Below are 18,746 nucleotides of genomic sequence, written 5' to 3'. Positions count from 1 at the left end.
GAAAACTGTGAGGGGCTTGGGGAAAAATTGTAACAATCGAGGGATATTATTCAATCTGATTGCTTTGCAAGTCACTTTAGTTCTTGCTCCAATGTAAAGAACTGAAGTTGAAAATCTTAGGGGATGCATTAAGGATGTGATTTATTAAGAGAGACCACATATAGCGCCAATTAAGAGAAAAGACTTCAGCTTTACATCAAAGATTGGCAAATGAATGTCAATTTATATGTTTTATGTTAGAATAAAAATGTTTAAGGTGTGTGTGAATCATTTTTTATGACCTCCTGCTTTCAATGATTTTTTTTTTCAATGAATCAAGCAACTGCTAGCCTAGCGTGTGTTGCAGGAGATGTGCCTCAACTCCAATCCCAGGAAAATGCTCTGAGAGTAAGGCTCCGTTTCTCACACAAAGGCAGCTCCTGGGTGTGTTTAAAGTGTCGCCACAAAATTGCAATGTACTAGGAACAAGCACTTCCTCGGTAGCTCAGAAATTGGAATTAAGGGTCAAAAAGGCTGAGATTTCACTCTGGGACCTGTTTAGTCCAATCACAGAGAGTAACAGGAGAGAAAAACTAATGAAGTGAAGTGAAGGCTGAGGAAGATGAATCTTTGAGCTTAGCTGCTGCACCTCAGTCAACCTTGCAGTTACCAGGGGCACAGCCTTCATTACTTCAAGGATAAAAAAGGGAAGGCCAGACAAACAAACTTTTAGCTAATTTTCAGAATAAGAAAGGCATCACATTTTTAAAAACATAAGATGCAGATGTGGAAACTCCAAACACTGCCTGGAATTCTATCTTCTTGTGATTATTTAACACTAAAATCAGTTCAGTTTCTATCACTTACAGCCGAGAAAGTCTTGACTAATGTTGACCTGAAACAAACAGACTGCCAGATATTTCTCTGGCAAAGATGGGTCTATTTGGGTTCAACAGAGAATTGCAATTTGGGATCTGCAACCATGGCCAGCCATGTACAAGTCCCCCACGGGAAGGGAAGGGGCACTCTTTTGTAGTGGGGAAAAGGAAGTTACAAAGACATAGGACACAAAGGGTCCATGCTTTTTCACTGGCTGAGTCCTTGCCAGCAAAGAAGCAGACTCTTCTTTCTGTTGGGCTCTGCTATTGTCACAGGGTGCAAGAGCTCCCCCCTCTGGTCTCCTGACTCCATTTAGTTGAGGTTTCTGTTTATTAACTTTTTACATTAAGAAGTTTCTAATTAGAGTGTCCCCTGTGTACTTTATTCTTTCTCTGCATTCACTCTGTCTTTCCCAGGGATAATGTTGGGTATCTCCGCGGAAAATACCATTCCAGGAACTATTAAGGAACACACTTTTTTAAAGGTCTTATTTTCCTCCAATTCTAGAATCTGTTGATAATATTATCCAGGAGAAAGTCTCTCTCAGTGGCCACACTGGAGAATCCCAGCACCTGCTTGTCCTTCCCTTCACCTAACTTTCACAGCATGATCTAGCCTACTCTTGGAAGTCTGAGAAGGAAATACATAACCATCTCCCAAAGATGTATTTTTAATGTTTGCTTATGAAGATGGGGAGACCACTGCCAAGGTTATATCAGAAGATGTTATTTCTTATATGTATTATGTGAGAATACTCTTTGGGAACATTAGAGATTTTCAGGAGAAAGGTATTTTTGCCAAAACCCTTCCTATCACCTTAACAAGGATGAGTATCATCTTACTAGAAACTGGTTCCCAGTAAGATACCCAGGAGTCTGGCTGGAAAGAAGATCCCCTTGCCCTTGGGGAAAACTGGGCAAAAGGTAGACAAAAGGTCTAATACCTTGAGCCTGGGAATTTGTTAGCAACAGAACCAAGAGAACAGGAGTTTAACAACTTTTCATTAATATCACACCTTGATATAAGCTCCTACATAATGCATCGGGAAGTGCCAGTGACCTTTCTTAGGAATAAAAATGTCCAGTTGGTCCTAATTCTCTCCTTCATCTTCGGCAGACACAGAAGAAAATAGGCTCCCTTCTGTTCCTCCCCTTCCTGGTCCCAAGAACAGCCCGTAGAATCTTTATCCGGGGCTATTCGTTCGGTTCTGTCAAAAATATGATACGAAAGATCCCCTTCATATAGAACCTTCTTTCAAGGTCTATGCAGAGTTTAGGTTAGTTGGGAACATCTTTTTAAAATGTGCTACATACTAACAAAATCACTAAACTATTTCCTTGCTATTAGAAACGGATTCTGCGTAAGTAAGTGTGGGTACTTTACTTGCTGTCCGAATGGAAACAGTGTTGGAATAAATCATCCCTCAATGTCCACCCCATTGATATTAGTCTCTGGAAATAAAGACAAAGTGGAAACAACCGAGGGTGCTCAGTCTGGCCCAGTTATAATGTAGCAGAGAATTGTTCACTTCACACAATCTATGCAATGGTGAACAATGACGCAGTTTAAAATAGATAGGTAAAATCCAGGGTTGCCATTAGTTAGATCCATTCAACTATAACCTGCTTGCCTAGTAAGTAGTAAATTGTAATCTGCCTTTGTTCTTGCAAAACTGCCTTCCCAGAATCATGTAGCCTAGACAGTAAGTCACAAGACGCCCTGCACTGCCCCTATAGATAGCTTCTCTGACATATTAACCTTAAAACATTTGCCCAAGTTGTTTTTAAGGAACTTGGAATCAGCTCTCCATCTACTTCGAAACAGTCAGGATCACCAACCCTTCAGCTGAGTGTGAGTGAGTGTCTCATGGGCGAACTTTTGACATCAACGGGCTGAAAACTCCACCCTTGGATCATTCCAATACCACCGGGTTTTTGACAGACATCCTAGGGAGGAGCATGAAGCTCAGTAGTTCCCGTGCAGAGCAGCCATCACCTTGCCTTTCCCTGCCTCCAAACACCTTACCTGCATCTCTGACCTTCCTGTACTCTTTACCCATAAATACCCCAAGCCCCTCGCCTTTGGGGAGGGGGATTTGAGACCTGTTCTCCCATCTCCTCGCTTGGCTGCCTCGAATAAACCTTTTCTCTGTTGCCAACCTCAGCATCTCAGCATTCGAATTGCTGCATGTCGGGCAAAACAAGCCTGGTTGGGTAAAGTAGTCTCTCTGAGAATATCAACAAGTGATCTTAATTGGGGGAGAAGAAAAAGAAGGCATTGAGAATCGAGTGTGTGTGTGTGTGTGTGTGTGTGTGTGTGTGTGTCCTGGCATTTCTTACACACTAAATGAACCAGGAGCTTTCTGAAGAAGACAAGAGGAAAGAACTGATTTACAGCATAAACAGCTAGAACTGATCATACTAGGAGTATTTACCAAGGTAAGGCTGTGAAGGAAGATGAGGTCAAGGGTTTTACTCTAGTAAAGAAGCAGGGAAATTAGGCTGAGATGAGAATTCTGGGCCATTAAAGTTGGAAGACCCATTTAGGGAGCTGGAAAACAAAAAGGAACCTCCCAGCAAAAACACTGATGTGTGATGCTTACTCCTTCCCTCTCCGAGGTGCTGAAGAGAACGGCGTTTAAGCCCAGAGGGAGGGCAGGCAATTTCGCCCACACAGGCCATTAGCTGCTCCTTGTCTTCCTTGAGGCTGTTGATTACCTAATGAACCCACCCACAGGCAGCATTGCTCTCCAACTAGAATAGAGGTACTCACCTGTTTTAGTAGCTATTTGAAAAAAAAGAAGTCCTCTATAGCCCTCATATTTAAAAACCTTTCAGAGTCAAGGATATAACCAAGGTACAAATACTGCAGTGGTGACCATATGTGCAGCACCATATTAGGTAATAGAAGAGGATAAAATACAGGTAGTGTATGCCTAATCTCAATGAATTTATAGCCTATTACAGTCAAGCTAAGGAGAAAAACAATAAAACTTCTGTGACTGGGTGATATTTGAAACTATTAACTTATGGCTTTCTCTCACTTTATTGCCCTTACTTTCTCCCATTCAAGTATTCATTTGAAGATATTAATAGTTGAATATAATACTTGTGTTACCACCTTTTTGCCCATTTTCATTTCCCCATGACAGTCCCGGCTTGATCACTCAGGGACAAAAAAACTCCCCCGACCAGACATGGAGGAGGTGCTGATAATGGAAGCATGACGTCTACTCAAGAATGAGAAAGAAGGTGGTCTTTTCCACCTCCCCTCTTTTCCTTTGATTATAAAAATGTAGCCCACTAAGTTCTCGGGGTGTGGCACCCTTTTGCCTGCTTGCTAGTAAGCCTCACAAGCATCCTATTCTAATAAATCACTCCTTACCTATCACTTTGACTCTTACTGAATTCTTTCTGCATTGAGACAGAAAGGACCAGAGCTCCTTGGAGGCCCCCAGCACACGACCTAGCAGTTTCACTTGGAGATACTCATTTATGGTTTTCTCCACTTTAGTTTCTCTCATTCAGGTTCAGAAGAAGGAGGGAAGACCAGTTCCAAGGGCATGTTATCAAGTGGACAGGTTCCATCCTGTCAGGGACCTGTTCCTGGTAGGGAGGAGAGAGGGGAGCTTTTACCCACCAGCTTCATTGGCTCTCTGTGTGTGTGTGTGTGTGTGTGTGTGTGTGTGTGTGTGTGTGTGTGTGTGTGTGTGTGTGTGTTGGTGGAGGGGCTGGCTATCTTAGACGACAAATCCACATATGTTGTCTGAACAACATCCTGGCTTTTGTCTCCAAAGACTTAGATCCAATGACAGGAATGGGAATAAAAGAAATACCTGGAGTGATCTGAAGAAGCAGAGAAGGTTCCTTTCCAGGTGAGGCAATAGAAGATAGTCCCTGTGCTCTGGAGGGGGGCAGAGAGAGGTGAGTGGGTACAGGAGGCTTGGGGGGCTGAAACCTTCATTAGATCTGGGGAGGGGCCTAGGAGGTTATCAAGGTGAGTAAAGGGTATTCTAGCCAGATGTTTCTTCAAAAGCATCGAAGCAAGAGCTTCAAAAAAGTTGCATTTTGGAAGAAATTGGGAGAAGAAATGGGGGACTAGCCTAAAATTTACACCACCTTTTGGCCTTGAGGTGCAAACAGCTTCAGCTGATGGGCACACATCCTCGTGTGCCTTTTCATCTTCCCTGTTTCACTGCACCCCAGACCCCACTTCTGTTTGGGAATCACTTTCCACAGTGATCCACCTGCACTCACACCCTTTCCTTGAGCTCTGTTTAGGGAGGGGAGAGGGGAAACCCCGACCAAGACAACAGCAGAGGTGAGTAGGACTTGAGAAGCTTTCAGATCCATTTTGAAGACTTTTATTCCCATTTAGACTCCTTCACCACAAGTCATTTTCTGTTTCTATTCCGGTTAATGTCCTAAGACTCTGCTAAATCTGGAATGTCCCCTCCTGGACATTGAACTCAACCAGCTACTCTCATTTTCCATCCTTCCTGAATATTGGACAGTGATGACTTGTTAACTCCTTGAAGCTCAGGTCTCCTTTGCTTTCCAAGGGCTGCATATACTGTGTTCTTTCCTCCCTTTCTGAACCTGCCTCCTCTGACTCATTTCCTGCTCCCATTAACCTGAAGAATAGGCTTGAACCTAATCTCTCTCTGACCATCTCCAACCAGTTCAATGTCAAAACCAGCACTGTGACTTTTTCTGAATGGGTTTCAAATTTAGATTTCCCTGGAAACCCTGAGACTTCCTCTGAATTCCAACCCTGTATTCATACCAGTCTGGTGAAAATTCCACCCTGAATGTTATGTACAAGCTCAGTATATCCATAACTAAACCAAAAATTCATTCCAAACTGGAAACGCAACAATTAAAAACAACCAAAAAGGATAGATATAAGAAAAAAGAAAGAAATGGCACATCTAAAGGTCAAATCTTAGCGGAAGACAAGAAGATAAAAGACAAGGAGATAGAAAGAATCATAAGTAGAATATTCCAGCCTGGTAAATCGGAAGAATGGTGACATTTTTGGAGAGGGTTAGAGAAGTTGAGGAAAAAGCAATTTTAGGATGAAAGGAAAGATGAAGAGTTCTGTTTTGATTGTATTAGGTTTCTGTACTGAGTATTTTCCCTGTTCAGTTTTAAATATATCCATAGACCTGGGGTCCTTTCCTATTTTTCTCACTGATCTTGGTCACACGTTATCTCCTTGATTTCGACTTTCTTCAGCCTCACAGGGACTTCTTGAGGAAAATGTCAACAACTTCCAACAAAGTCTTTCTTTTAATTCTCTCTTGAAGCCAAACTTGTGAACAAAATAGAAAAAAATAAATATATTATAATACATAAATAGAATCAAAAATAAAAATAATAAATATTAAAATATACAACATGTAAAAATAACCACCAAAACTCCCATCTGGAACCTTATAGCAATCAAATCTGATACAATCACTCTTTACTTTTCAAAAATGACTTAAAAGTTTGCTTTATATTCTTTTACTACTTGAGATGCACCAGGAAAATACCATTCTTTGTAGGTTTCAACCAGACAGTGTAAGGCCTGTGACTGGCAGCAGGTGTAAAGATTCATCTGAAGATACCAATGGCACAGAGTATGGATTTTATTTCATTTTAAAATCCTTCAAACCTCCTACTCTGTTTAGAGGCCTGACAGCAGCCACCTTCCTAATAGCCTGTTTTACTTGTCACCCACCTTTGAGCCATTACAAACCTGTTAATTGCTGTCTGGGTAACAAAGGGAACAACACCATTGTGCTACTAATAAAAAACTGTATGAATTGCTTCTCCTCCAAAATGCAATGATTTTAATTGACTTTATTTTCTTTCAAGAGGAAACAGAGATGCACCATCATGGTGAGATCTGCCCTCATTAATGAAGATGCATCACTAATTTAAGATGCAAGTTGAACGCTGGTAAATATCCATCTAGCAGCTCGCCAGCCTGCAGCATACACAGAATCTGGTATACAAGCTTCTCTATTCCTCTTCCCTCTCAACTTCCCCCTCCTGGGACCCAATAAAGGACTTGGGAGCAGGTAAAAAGCCATACATTATTCTGCAGCTTTATTCCAGCTGCACTTTGGAAGACAGATTTGCAGGCTCTGAACCAACAGGGAATGAGTCACTCAGAGCATTTTCTTAGGATACCGCTGCAATGTTACTGTTCGCTTTCCCAATAACTGCATAACCACGGACAGTAACAAATACACAGAGGCATTTTCTTCTCTGCACCTCAGAAAGCTGTCTCTTCATGAATATCTCTTCCTTAGCTATTTCCTAATCCAATTTTTTCATGTCAGAGCTAGGAATTTGTGTGACAGGGTATTTGGTACATTTCCATAAGGCAAGAATCAGCCACATCCACAATGATTCTAGGCAGCTTCGACTAAGAGCTCCACAGGGTAAGTCTGTGATAATTAGCTGGATTTCTCAGGTCCAAAAGTAGTCATATTAATGAGAACCCCAGATTATAGAAGAAAGCTGAGGGACCAAGACGGTGAGTATTAGGCATCTCTGTGTTTTGAGCTATGGAACGAGTTAGGTGATAAAAATTTCATTCACTCAACCATTGTTTATGGTGCACCAACTCTGTACGGAACTCCTGCTAAGCTACGTGGGTCGGGGGGTGTAGAGCTGTTAACGTGATCCCTAAAGTTCCTGGTCTCCTGGAAATCACATACTGGGTAGGGAGTGAGATTAAAATTATGCAATTAAATAAATGCATTCACAGAAAAAAAAAAAAAGTCCATTCATTACCTGTGAATGCATTACCTGCATTCACAGGTAATGGTGATATGAAGAAAATCAAAGAAGTATCGTGATAGTGATTTGGGCAGTGGCCAGGGCTGCTTAAGAGGAGATGACCAGGCAAGACCTCTCTGAAGAGATGACATTCAAGATGATGTGGCAGTCTTGTAATGGGGCACCCAAATTCTTGCATATTCCTCCCACCAAGAGGTGGATTCTATGTCCCTGCCCCTTGTCCCTTGAATCAGGCTCTCTGACTACTGACAAAGAGAGGAAAGCAGAAGTGACGCCATGCCAATTCCAGGGCCGAGGTCTTAAGAAACTGACAGCTTCCACTTCCTGTCTCTGGAGGGAATGCTTGCTCTTGGAAGAAGTGAATGTTCTACCTTGGAGATGTAGATCTACATTGTGACCTCCTACCACTTCACTTCCAAAAGTGGAGATCACCTCTATTGATCTATATAGACCCTTCCTAACCCAAAGTGCCACTTAGCAGGACAATGTAGAAATGTAGCTACTGAGATGTCATTCTGACCTCCAGGCCACTTGTTATATATGTGGTACCTATAGGTCAAAATATTTATGGTCCATATAAATGCATTATTCTTTGCATAGAAAAGGATGCCATAAAGCTGCCACCACTGGGATGTAAATGCTGAGTGGCAGGCAGGTGACAGATCAGTGTAAGAAATACCTTGGTGTCAGACAAGCATCTGAGCAGCCTTCAGATGTATGGTACCTTGTTGGCATCTGTGCCTTTTCCTACAATACATCTATGCTCGTCCCCGGGATAAGACAACAAGAAGTCAAGCCCACTTGCCTCTCCTTCTTGGAATGTCAGAAGTTGAATGCTTCATCAGGATTTTAAATGGTGACTCCAGATTCCTTTTCAGCTATTCTAGGATGAGCTGATTAAGTCATTTTACTTCATGAGCAATGAAGGATTTAGGGTTGATTTCTGGCCACAGTTAATTCTGGTGAAATGACATCATGAAAATATTGAGGGAGAACAGCAATATTAATTCATCAGACGTTATTTATTAGTGATGTGTTATGTAACAAATAGGACTCATAAATTTAAGGAAATGCACTGTCATTAATCATTCACTATTTATAATGAAGGCCCATAGAACTTCATTTGAACAATCTCCTCTCACAATCTGCTTGTTACAAGCTCAGCTGTGGCTGCCTTTTCTACCCTGTGACAAATCCTCTTTCCTTCTTTCCTTCCTAATTACTAATCGTCCTTTACTATTCTAAGGAAAGTAACTGTTCTATCTGTTGCTATGGCTTCCCAGCCTAAACCGAGTTCTCTCTTCCTTTTTGCTGAGAGTAACCTGATTTATTTTTTCAGGCAGCTGTGCCCAGCCCCCAGAGGACAAATCCTAATTGGTCTAAGCCAATCAAAGAAACCATGCTGTTTTGCTGTCATTTGTCTAGAAATAGATATAGTCAGCCCTACAGATCCATGGGTTCCGCATCCATGGATTCAACCAACCTCGAATGAAAATTATTAGAAAAAAAAAAATTCCAAAATATTCCAAAAAGCAAACCTTGAATTTTCCACCTGCCAGCAAATATTTACACAGCATTTATATTGTACTAGGTACTATAAGTAATCTAGAGATGATTTAAAGTATACAGGAGGATATGCCTAGGTTATATGCAAGTATTACCCCACTTTATATAAAGGACTTGAGTGTCTGTGGATTTTGGTATCTGAGGGGAGTCCTGGAACCAATCCTCTGCATATACTTAGGGACCACTGTACCAGTTTTTCCCTGCTACCTGAGAGTAGAGTGTTCCTGTGACACCCTTAAGCCAAAATGGCATAAAGTGAAGAAGCAATTACCTTAGGATACATCTTGTTAATGGATGCAAAAGGTAAATCAAGGTAAAGCACAGATGCTCACAGACACAGTTCAAAGCTATGGCAGCCTGACGCTGAGATGCTGAGTGTAGGTCCTGGGGAAAGAGCTTGGTGGTGCCCCTCTCGCTGCTCAGGGCACCTCTTATACCAGCTCACTGCAAAACAAACTTACTGAAAACAAATAATGGCACTTTGGCAAGAAATATTAGGGCCCTGGGTACCTGAAGAATAATCTAGACAAAAAGCCTTGGTCTCTGGAACACAGCCAGCATCGGGCCCTCCAAAGCGCATGGCTTAGAGCAGGGGCCCCTCCTGGCTGGGTCTAAAGTGGGCTGAGGATTGGCCAGTTAAGGGATGATGTCAACCCAAATGTGACAAAGAGATGGGCTGGAATGCCAAGGCCCGATCAAGATGCTAGTCCCCAGGAACACCAAAAATAACTCTTCAATTTTTCAGTTTATTTTATTTGCAGATCAGAACTTCAGTGATTTTCAGCAAATGAAAAGTAGTTGTTCTTGGATGGAAATATACAGAGATGGACTTATCACAAAGCTAATGAAACTGAAGCTCCAAGCCCCTCCCTTGCACTAGTTCTGAAAGAAGCTTTGGCAATACGCTCGCAGGATGACGGTGCCACCAACTTATGTCTAAGAGGGAAGACATCACCTCATCCTGAAGGTAGCAGAATATTTTTTTGTATGTGTAAATGTAAGGCTTTTTAAAAATTCTTGACTTTAAAAGGGCCCCCAGAAAGTAAAATGGTTTATAGTTTGGCAGTTCCTTAAGCAGTAAAATATACTGATAGAATTTCCATGTGATCCAGCAATTCCATTCCTAGATATATACCCAAGAGAATGGAAAACAGGGACTTGAACAGATACATATACACCAATGTCCATAGCAGGCTATTCACAATAGTCAAAAGGTAGAAGCAACCCAAGTGTCCATCTACAAATGAATGGATAAACAAAATGAGGTCTAAACATACAATGGAATGATATTCAGCCTTTATAACGAATGACATTCAGATACAAGCTTCAACATGGATGAACCTTGAAAACATTATGCTAAGTTAAATAAGCCAGACACAAAAGGAAAAATATTGCATGATTGCACTTATATGTGTTACCTAAATCAGGCAAATTCAGAGACAGAAAGTAGATTAGGGGTGACCAAGTGTTGGGGATGCTGAGGCTGAAGAGTTACACCTTAATGGTTACAGAGTTTCTACCTGAGGTGATGAAAGTGTTCTGGAAATAGTGTATTAGTCAGAGTTCTCCAGAGAAACAGAACAAATATAGAGATATATATAAGAGGAGATTTATTATAGGAATTGGCTCACAGAGTTCTGAAGGCCAAGTCCCACAATCTGACGTCTGCAAGCTGGGGGACAAAGAAAGCTGGTGGTACAATTCAGTCCAAGTCTGAAGGCCTGAGAACCAGGGTCCACTGGTGGAAATCCCAGACTTTTAGTTGCTGGTGCTGCTGGAGTGGGGTCCACACTTGGAGAAGGGTGGTCCAGCAGCCTGGGCATCACCTGGGGACTTGTTGGAAATGCAGTACCTCAGGCTTCCGTCGGACTCACTGAATCAGAATCTCTGGGGGGTGGGAGCCTGTGATCTTGTTTGAAGGCCCTCCCAGTCCCTAAGCGCATGAGAATACTGGTCCAGAACTTGAGCTTCACGTGTGTATATTAGATACAGCTTTGTTTCCCCCTTGTCTGCTATGAAATATTGAGGGATGGAAGACACTATATGATAAATCAGATCAGCATCAGTGAACACAAAGAACAGGACCATTTAAGGGACCCTGGGGATTCTCTGTGATCATATCAGATGCGTGAGTTTATGCATGCCAGGGGGAAGGGGAGGAAGACAGGGACCCATCCTAGAGCCTTTCAAACCCTTGTAGCCTGCAGACTGTGCTCCCTGGGCCCAGAGGACACCGATGACAATCTGAGATGAAGAAAGGAACTCATGATTGGGGAACCAGGAGCCCTCACTCATCACAGAAGGAAAAGAATTGTCCTGGAGATGCCCAAGATATGCAGAAAGGCCTCTCTATTTTCCCTTTTAATGACTTTTCTATGATTGCAAAAGCAATACTTTATCATCACAGAATATTGAGAAAATATAGAAAGATACAAAGAAAATAAAAGTGATCAACAATCCTGCTCTCCAGATAGAGCCACTTTATCCATTTGATATTTTGATGTATATTCTATATCCTATCCAGCTATATACACATACACACTGCTGTATATGTAAGAAACATTTTTAAAATGTAAATACACATTTATATACATATTTATACATATTTTATATATAGAAATGTAAATATGCCTACATATTTATGGTATGTATTATATATGCATATATACAGATACTATATATGACACTCACACATGTAATATATATACATATATTTAAAAACTTTAAAAACTATAGCTATACAAATATGTACATATATATAACATTGATATGTGTATATGTTATATATAACGTACTTTACGTGAAATATGCATATGTATAAATATATACATAAATATATAAATATTAGGCATATAAATAAATATAGATAATATAATTTTTCTGTAAATGTAAATATACATACACAACTTTGTAACCTACTTTTTTACACTTAGCAATATATTGTACTTCACTCATTTAAACAGGACAGTTACAAAGTGCAAATTTTAAATTGCCCAGGTGTCCACTACTGACCACTCCTCCCTTCCCCCAAACCCCCAGGCTCCAACTAGAGGCTATAAAACTTTACAGATTACATAAAGACTTTGTGGAAAGAGAAGAGGTAAAAATCACCTCTCCCTTCCCATGAGAACCAGTGAACCAGGTAATTCCTGGGACAGCCAGCCCCCATCCCAAGGTGCTGGGTCACCACCTCCCACACTGATGCCCTTCCCACCGCAGCCCACATGCTCAGCACCAAATCAGGGGACAGAGCCATCCCAGCCCCTCTGATGATTCCCTGTGTTTCAGTTCAGCCACCCCAACTCTTCAGTATCACACAGAGTCCAAAAATTCAAAGTGAACTGAAAGTAATTATGTTTTGAGATCTGTGTGTTGGGGGGTAGGATTCCAGATCATCTCTTGTGCTAACAGGGATTGATCCACTGCAGGGTCCTAAACAGGGTTCAAAATCATGGTCATAAAGCTACACACGGGCAGACCTACAGGACGGTCCCAGCCCTACCCCCCAAACCTGAGGCTCTCTTTTTTCCTTTGTCTTTATCAAGAAGTCTACCCAGGCAGAGTCTAAAAAATTTTAAACAAAATGATGCAGGCTCTCATTTAAATCTTTTAAAAATAAATGATTTCACAGAGCTTATTTCCATGTTTATTCTATTGATTCAATTTAAAACAAATTGTAACATGGAGCTCATAATAAGCCCAAACAGTCTAGGGATCATTTTCATTTTTGGAATAGTAACTCTTCCTTTTTTCTCCCTCTACTGCTGCAATTAGGATAGAAGAGAAAATTGGATTTTAATTAATCAGCAAGTGCTCTTCTCTTCCAATCACTGGGAATTTCAAGGCTGTAAAACTACAGTGTAGGGAGGTCACATTGGCTCCAAAAATAGCTGGAAAAAAACAAAAACAATGACTCCTCGTCCTGGTGCTTTTTTTCAGAATTCAAAGGCAGTTCAGTGTAAGATTGGAAAACTCATGCAGGGGCCAACCAGGGTCTCTCTGAGCAGGGATGTTTTGCTAAGGGTGGAAGCTAGTTGCAGCACCCATGTCCCTTCCTAAGACCTCAGAGGGGCAGTTTAGCTGCTTTCCTCATCAGAAGTGCTTGAGCCAGCAGAAATACTACCCAGAGACACCTGCTTCTGTCACCAGGAGCCAGCTTGGTATGTGGTACACCTCTCTCCTCTCCCTCCCCAGCCGCCCAATGATCTCTTTTGTCTCAGACACTGGCATTATAAGCCATATTAATTATAGATCAATCTCTAATTTGAAGGTATGAGGCAAGACTGTAGGGGGTCTCATTAACATAAGATTCAAAGCTGACTCAGAGCCTAATTATATTGTAACCAAAAAAAAAAAAAAAAAAATCAGGCTGGATTTAGGTTTGCGCAAAGCAGTTTCTCAACAATGAGCACATCTGTAAAGGTATTTTAAGATACACGTGCCATTTTGGAGTCTTTCTGTGACTCACCTTTGTTTAATTTTTTTCCTTGCTGATGGTTACATGTGCATATGTGTGCTTATATGGACACGTGTGTCAGGACCCAGCAGGCGAGAACAGTTTATGAACAGATCAAAGGAGCGTCTACAGGAAGGTGTTGACTAAACTTAGAGGGCTGCTGTGAGCCAGAAAGATAGAGTCAAGCTCAAACATACTTATGAAGTGCTAAATGAGCTTCATTTACTAAAGATTACTGATATAAGCCAAACAGAGGCTCCTGAATAAATAAATATTTTTTTCCCTGATCTACAACTCATTAAGGGAATAATGTCCTGTCGAATCTACTAGCTGCTACTAAATGTTGGTCTGAAGATGTCTGCAGATCTCAGACAACCAGACTTAATTACTTCTTTAAATTCCTTACTTTCAAATATGATTATACTCTGAAGTTCTGGAGATTAGAACTTCAACATATGAATTATGGGGGAAGTCAATTCATCCCATAACAGGAGATACGGGTGAAGTCTGAAGTTCTGCATTTCTAACAAGCTCCCAGGAGACAGCCGTGCTATTGATTGACCAATGGACCGTCCTTTGAATGATCCTGGTCTAGGAGATTGCAGCTGCCACCCCCATAACACTGCTCTTACGAACCACTGTTACTAAGGGAAGGTGGCTGGGGCGGGTGTCACATTCCTCAGGTGTGTTCAAGCAAAATAAATGTTTATTGTTCTAGGGAAGAGATTCTCCAGCTTTAATGTGCATCAGTGTCCCCTGGGTGATTTATCAAAAAATGTAAATTCCTGAGTCCCACCCCCAAAGATTCCAATTAAGGAGGTCTGTGAAGGGGCCAAATGTATCCTGTCTTTTCCCAAGTGTTGAAGGCCACTCAAATGCAGCTGGGCCTCCAGACCACACTTGGAGAAACACTGATCTACCAAGTTCAACCAGATTACTCAGTGAGCTCTTCAAGGTAGTGGCCGTGTCTACATCATGTGTCTCAAAACTTAAGATGCATGCGCTTCACCTACAGACCCTGCGAAAATGTAGATTCAGATTCACTAGATCTGGGATGGAGTCAGAGATGCTCCATTTCTAACCAGCTCCCAGGTGATGTCAATGCTGCTGGTCTGTGGAGCACACTTTGAGGGACAGCGGCAAGATTCCAAATCTCACATGATGTCTGGACAAGGACTGATCCTACCATCTCGCTTAAGGAACTCTTTGTATAATTCATGCACTAACCATTTATCTTTTATACATCTTTTCACTTTAATGCAGCCCATAATAACCCTTCCATTATCTGATCTTCTCCAAATTGATTCTTCCTGGAGTTCATATAATTCTTAATTCAATTGTCCTGGGGACTCTCCTTTAGTACTAGGAATTAGAATGTTGGAGTGCAGGATCAGAATTCTAAGTAACTTTGACAAATTGGAGAAACGTTACATTATAAATGAACAGGATAAAGTCCAACAGGGAAAGGTGCTAGACGGTGCCCTTAGGCATGAAAAATAAAGAATACACCATGAGGTGACCTGTAAAGCACATGTGAAGTGGAAATCCAGAATCTCATCACTCAAGGTGAAAAATTACGCTAAAAATAAGTATCCAGGCAAGGAACTGCGGAGGAGCAAGACGGCAAATGCCTCTCTTACAATACAGAGCCGTAAGTTAAGAAGAAATATATTACTAGGCATTAAAATTACTCAGCATGTGACTAAGTTTTAAATATTAGACTTGTGATAATTAGGTTTGCATGGCTCCTAAACTCATTTTGCCTTTGTTTTCTACTTGGGTTATACCTGCTATACATTTAAGTTGTTTAATAGTTACAAAAATCAATAAATCCATCCTGGCACATTAGAATCACCTGGGCCACTTTAAAAACTATCAATATCCAAGCCTGTTTGTATTAATTTCCTAGGGCTGCCATAAAAATATCACAAACTGGTTGGCTGAGAATAACAGAAATTTATTGTCTTACAGTTCCAGAGACTAGAAGTCTGAAATCTAGGTTCCCTCTCTGAAACCTGTAGGGAAAGGATCCCTCCTTACCTCTCCCAGCTTCTGGTAGCCCCAGATGTTCCTTGTGGCTGCATAACTCCAATTGAATCTTACCATGGTGATCTCTTTATGTCTCTTCACATAATCTTCCCTCCTGCATGTCTCCTCTGTATTCAAATTTCTCCTTTTTATAAAGACACTAATCATATTAAATTAGGGCCCACCCTGAAGACCTTAGTTTAACTTGATTACCTCTTTAAAGATGCCATTTCCAAATAAGGTCACCTTCAGAGGTACTACGGATTAGGACTTCAACATATCTGTTTGGGGAGACAAAACTCAACCCATAAACCAACCCAGATCAATTACATCAAAGTCTCTGGAGTGAGGCCCAGGCACCACTGTATTGTGAGTAGCCTAGGAGATTCTACCATGCAGCTTGGATTGAGAATCACTGCGCTGAGGGAAGGTCTGCAATGGCCTCTATTGTCATGGGAACCGCTGGTACTGAGGGTGATAAATGTTGAGCGGGACTTTGTTGACTAAAACACCAAAGCTGAGGGAATAGGAGATAAATAACTAACATTCTAAAGCAGTGGTGGTTCTCAATCTCGAACATACATGGAATAACGTAGGAACTTTAAAACATACTGAAGCCTGGGTACATCCCATAGATTCTGATGTAACTGTCTGCGTGAGATTTGGGCGTGGAGCATTTTCAAAGCTCCCACAGGTCATCCTACTGTGCAATCAAGATGAGAACCACTGTTTACAAAGAAAGATTTGTTATGAAGTGGCCAAACTGGCCCTCAAGACTAGAAACACTGGAATAAGGGCCCCAGGCTCGTGATCCCAGGACTTTGCTCTTTCCACTCAACATCTTACCTTTTTAACAAATTAGTTTACAACATTGAGTTGAAGGATCTTTAAATGTTATCTTTCCATTCTTCATATAAATATGGGCAACTCTTTCTCATCTTAAAAATTGCAATCTTCCCCAACCCTACTTCCCAATCAATTACCCCTTTTTCCCCCTCACTATTACACAAAGCTTCTGGAAACATTATTCTAAACTCACCTTTGTCAAGTTCTCACTTCCCACATGCTTCATAAGCCTCTGAAACATGACCTGCCCTGATCATTTCCCTGTAGCTGAACTCACCAACGTCACCAATGGCCTCCTAATTACCAAATGCACCTCCTCAGGTGGCCAACAGATACACTACAAGATGCTCAACATTGCTAACAGGGAAATGCAATCAAAACCACAATGAGATATCACCTCACACCTGTCAGAATCACCATGCTCAAGGAGAACACAAATAACAGGCGAGGATGTGGAGAAAAGGGAACACTTGTACATAGTGGGAACATAAATGGGTGCAGCTGTTGTGGAAAACAGTATAGTGGTTTCTCAAAAAACTAAAAATGGAACTACCCTATGACCCAGCAGTTCCACTTGGGTATATATCCAAAAAAACCAACACTAATTCAAAAAGATACATGCACCCCCAATGTTCATAGCAGCATTATTTACAAATGCCAAGGTATAAAAGCAACCTAAGTGCCCATTAACAGATGAATGGGTAAAAAAGGTGTGGCATACTCACACACACACAATGGAATACTACTCAGCCATAAAAAAGAATGAAATTTTGCCATCTGCAGCAACATGGATGAACTTGGAGGGCATTATGCTAAGGGAAATAAGTCATACAGAGAAAGACAAATACTGTATCGTATCACTTATATGTGGAATCTAAAAAGTACAACAAACTAGTAAATAAAACAAAAAGAAGCAGGCTCACAGATATAGAGAACAAACTAGTGGTTACCAGTGGGGAGAGGGAAGGGGGGAGAGGCAATGTAGGGTAGGGGAAAAAGAAAAAGGGTTATTATGGGATTATATGAAATCATATAACGTGTGTGAAACTTTTGAAAACTGTAAAGCACTCTAGAATTTAAAGAGTGTTTCATTCAATAAAAAGAAAAAAATAATTTAAAAAATAAAAATAATTTAAAAAAAATACACACATTCTTCTCTCACCTGAACTTTACTACATAGTCTTCAAGACTTTTACCCCTTCTCTCCCTCTCCTGTGCTCCTCCTTTGGCTTCCACAGAGTCACTCTTTTCGATTTCCTTTGGGGGCTCAACTGCCTGTTAATTAAATTTTTGGGTCCACTTTAGACCTAGTTTTGCCTCATTTTGGATTAGGTTGACATACAAAATTATGCTCTTTGTAACCAGAAGTGGATAAATATAGGTCAATCATACAGCTTAACCTTATGCCCTATCCCAATGCAATGTTAACCATACTGTCCCTGGCTTCAGCTGTCGTTTGTATACAGGGTCTGTCATTTGTATACTCAGACCAGTTGCCGAAGTATTGCAATATTTCCTGCCAATTGGTAAATAGTCGGTGCCTCGTGCCCTCCCACTACCCTGACTGTCCTGCTTCCTCTCCTGGTACTCCTGACACCTCCCAATGATCCAATAACTAAAGGCAAAATGCCTGGCGTAACAGGTGACCCCTGAGACCCTGCTTCAAGCCTATAGTCAGAATCTGTTCTGACTGGTTGATGTCCATGTTGTACTGATTGTGGAATATTTTCATATACCCCTATGTATTCATGATTTCCAAATGTCTCTATCCATTAATAAGAAATTATCTTTTCTTAGCCTCAGACCCATATTGTTACCTGACTCTCCCTACTTTGACATCACATAGACACATCAGAGCCAACACACCCAAGATGGGGCATCAAACCTCCCCACAGTGACAGACTTTAACTTTGGTGGCCCCAACAAACTACATCTCCAGGCACCCATGCCCTAGTGTAGACCCCTCTCACACTGACCCTGGGTTTGGCCACTGGACTTTCTTTGGCCAATGGGACGTTATCAAACATGGTGGAAACAGAGCCTTAAGAAGAACTTGTCCTCTTAGAATGTTCACTCCTGGGAGGCATCTGCCAAATTCTAAAGTAGCTCAGACTAGACTTCTTTGTTATGAGAGCAGGTAGAGGGAGAGGTCAGGGGGAGAAGGCTAGAGGCCCCAGATGTCACCCAGCATCCCCACT

The 18,746-nt window shown here is 41.3% G+C and overlaps 1 long non-coding RNA gene across 4 annotated transcripts in view; it reads right to left on the bottom strand.

Moving 5' to 3' along the window:
- The window catches only part of LOC117203899 (uncharacterized), a 398,345-nt gene that overhangs the window by 358,915 nt on the left and 20,684 nt on the right, over positions 1-18,746 (bottom strand). The gene's annotated exons all lie outside the window — the stretch shown is intronic.

The sequence above is a fragment of the Orcinus orca genome, chromosome 16, assembly GCF_937001465.1.
Source record: "Orcinus orca chromosome 16, mOrcOrc1.1, whole genome shotgun sequence".
Classification (NCBI taxonomy): domain Eukaryota; kingdom Metazoa; phylum Chordata; class Mammalia; order Artiodactyla; family Delphinidae; genus Orcinus; species Orcinus orca.
This window is presented reverse-complemented; position numbering and strand designations above follow the sequence as displayed.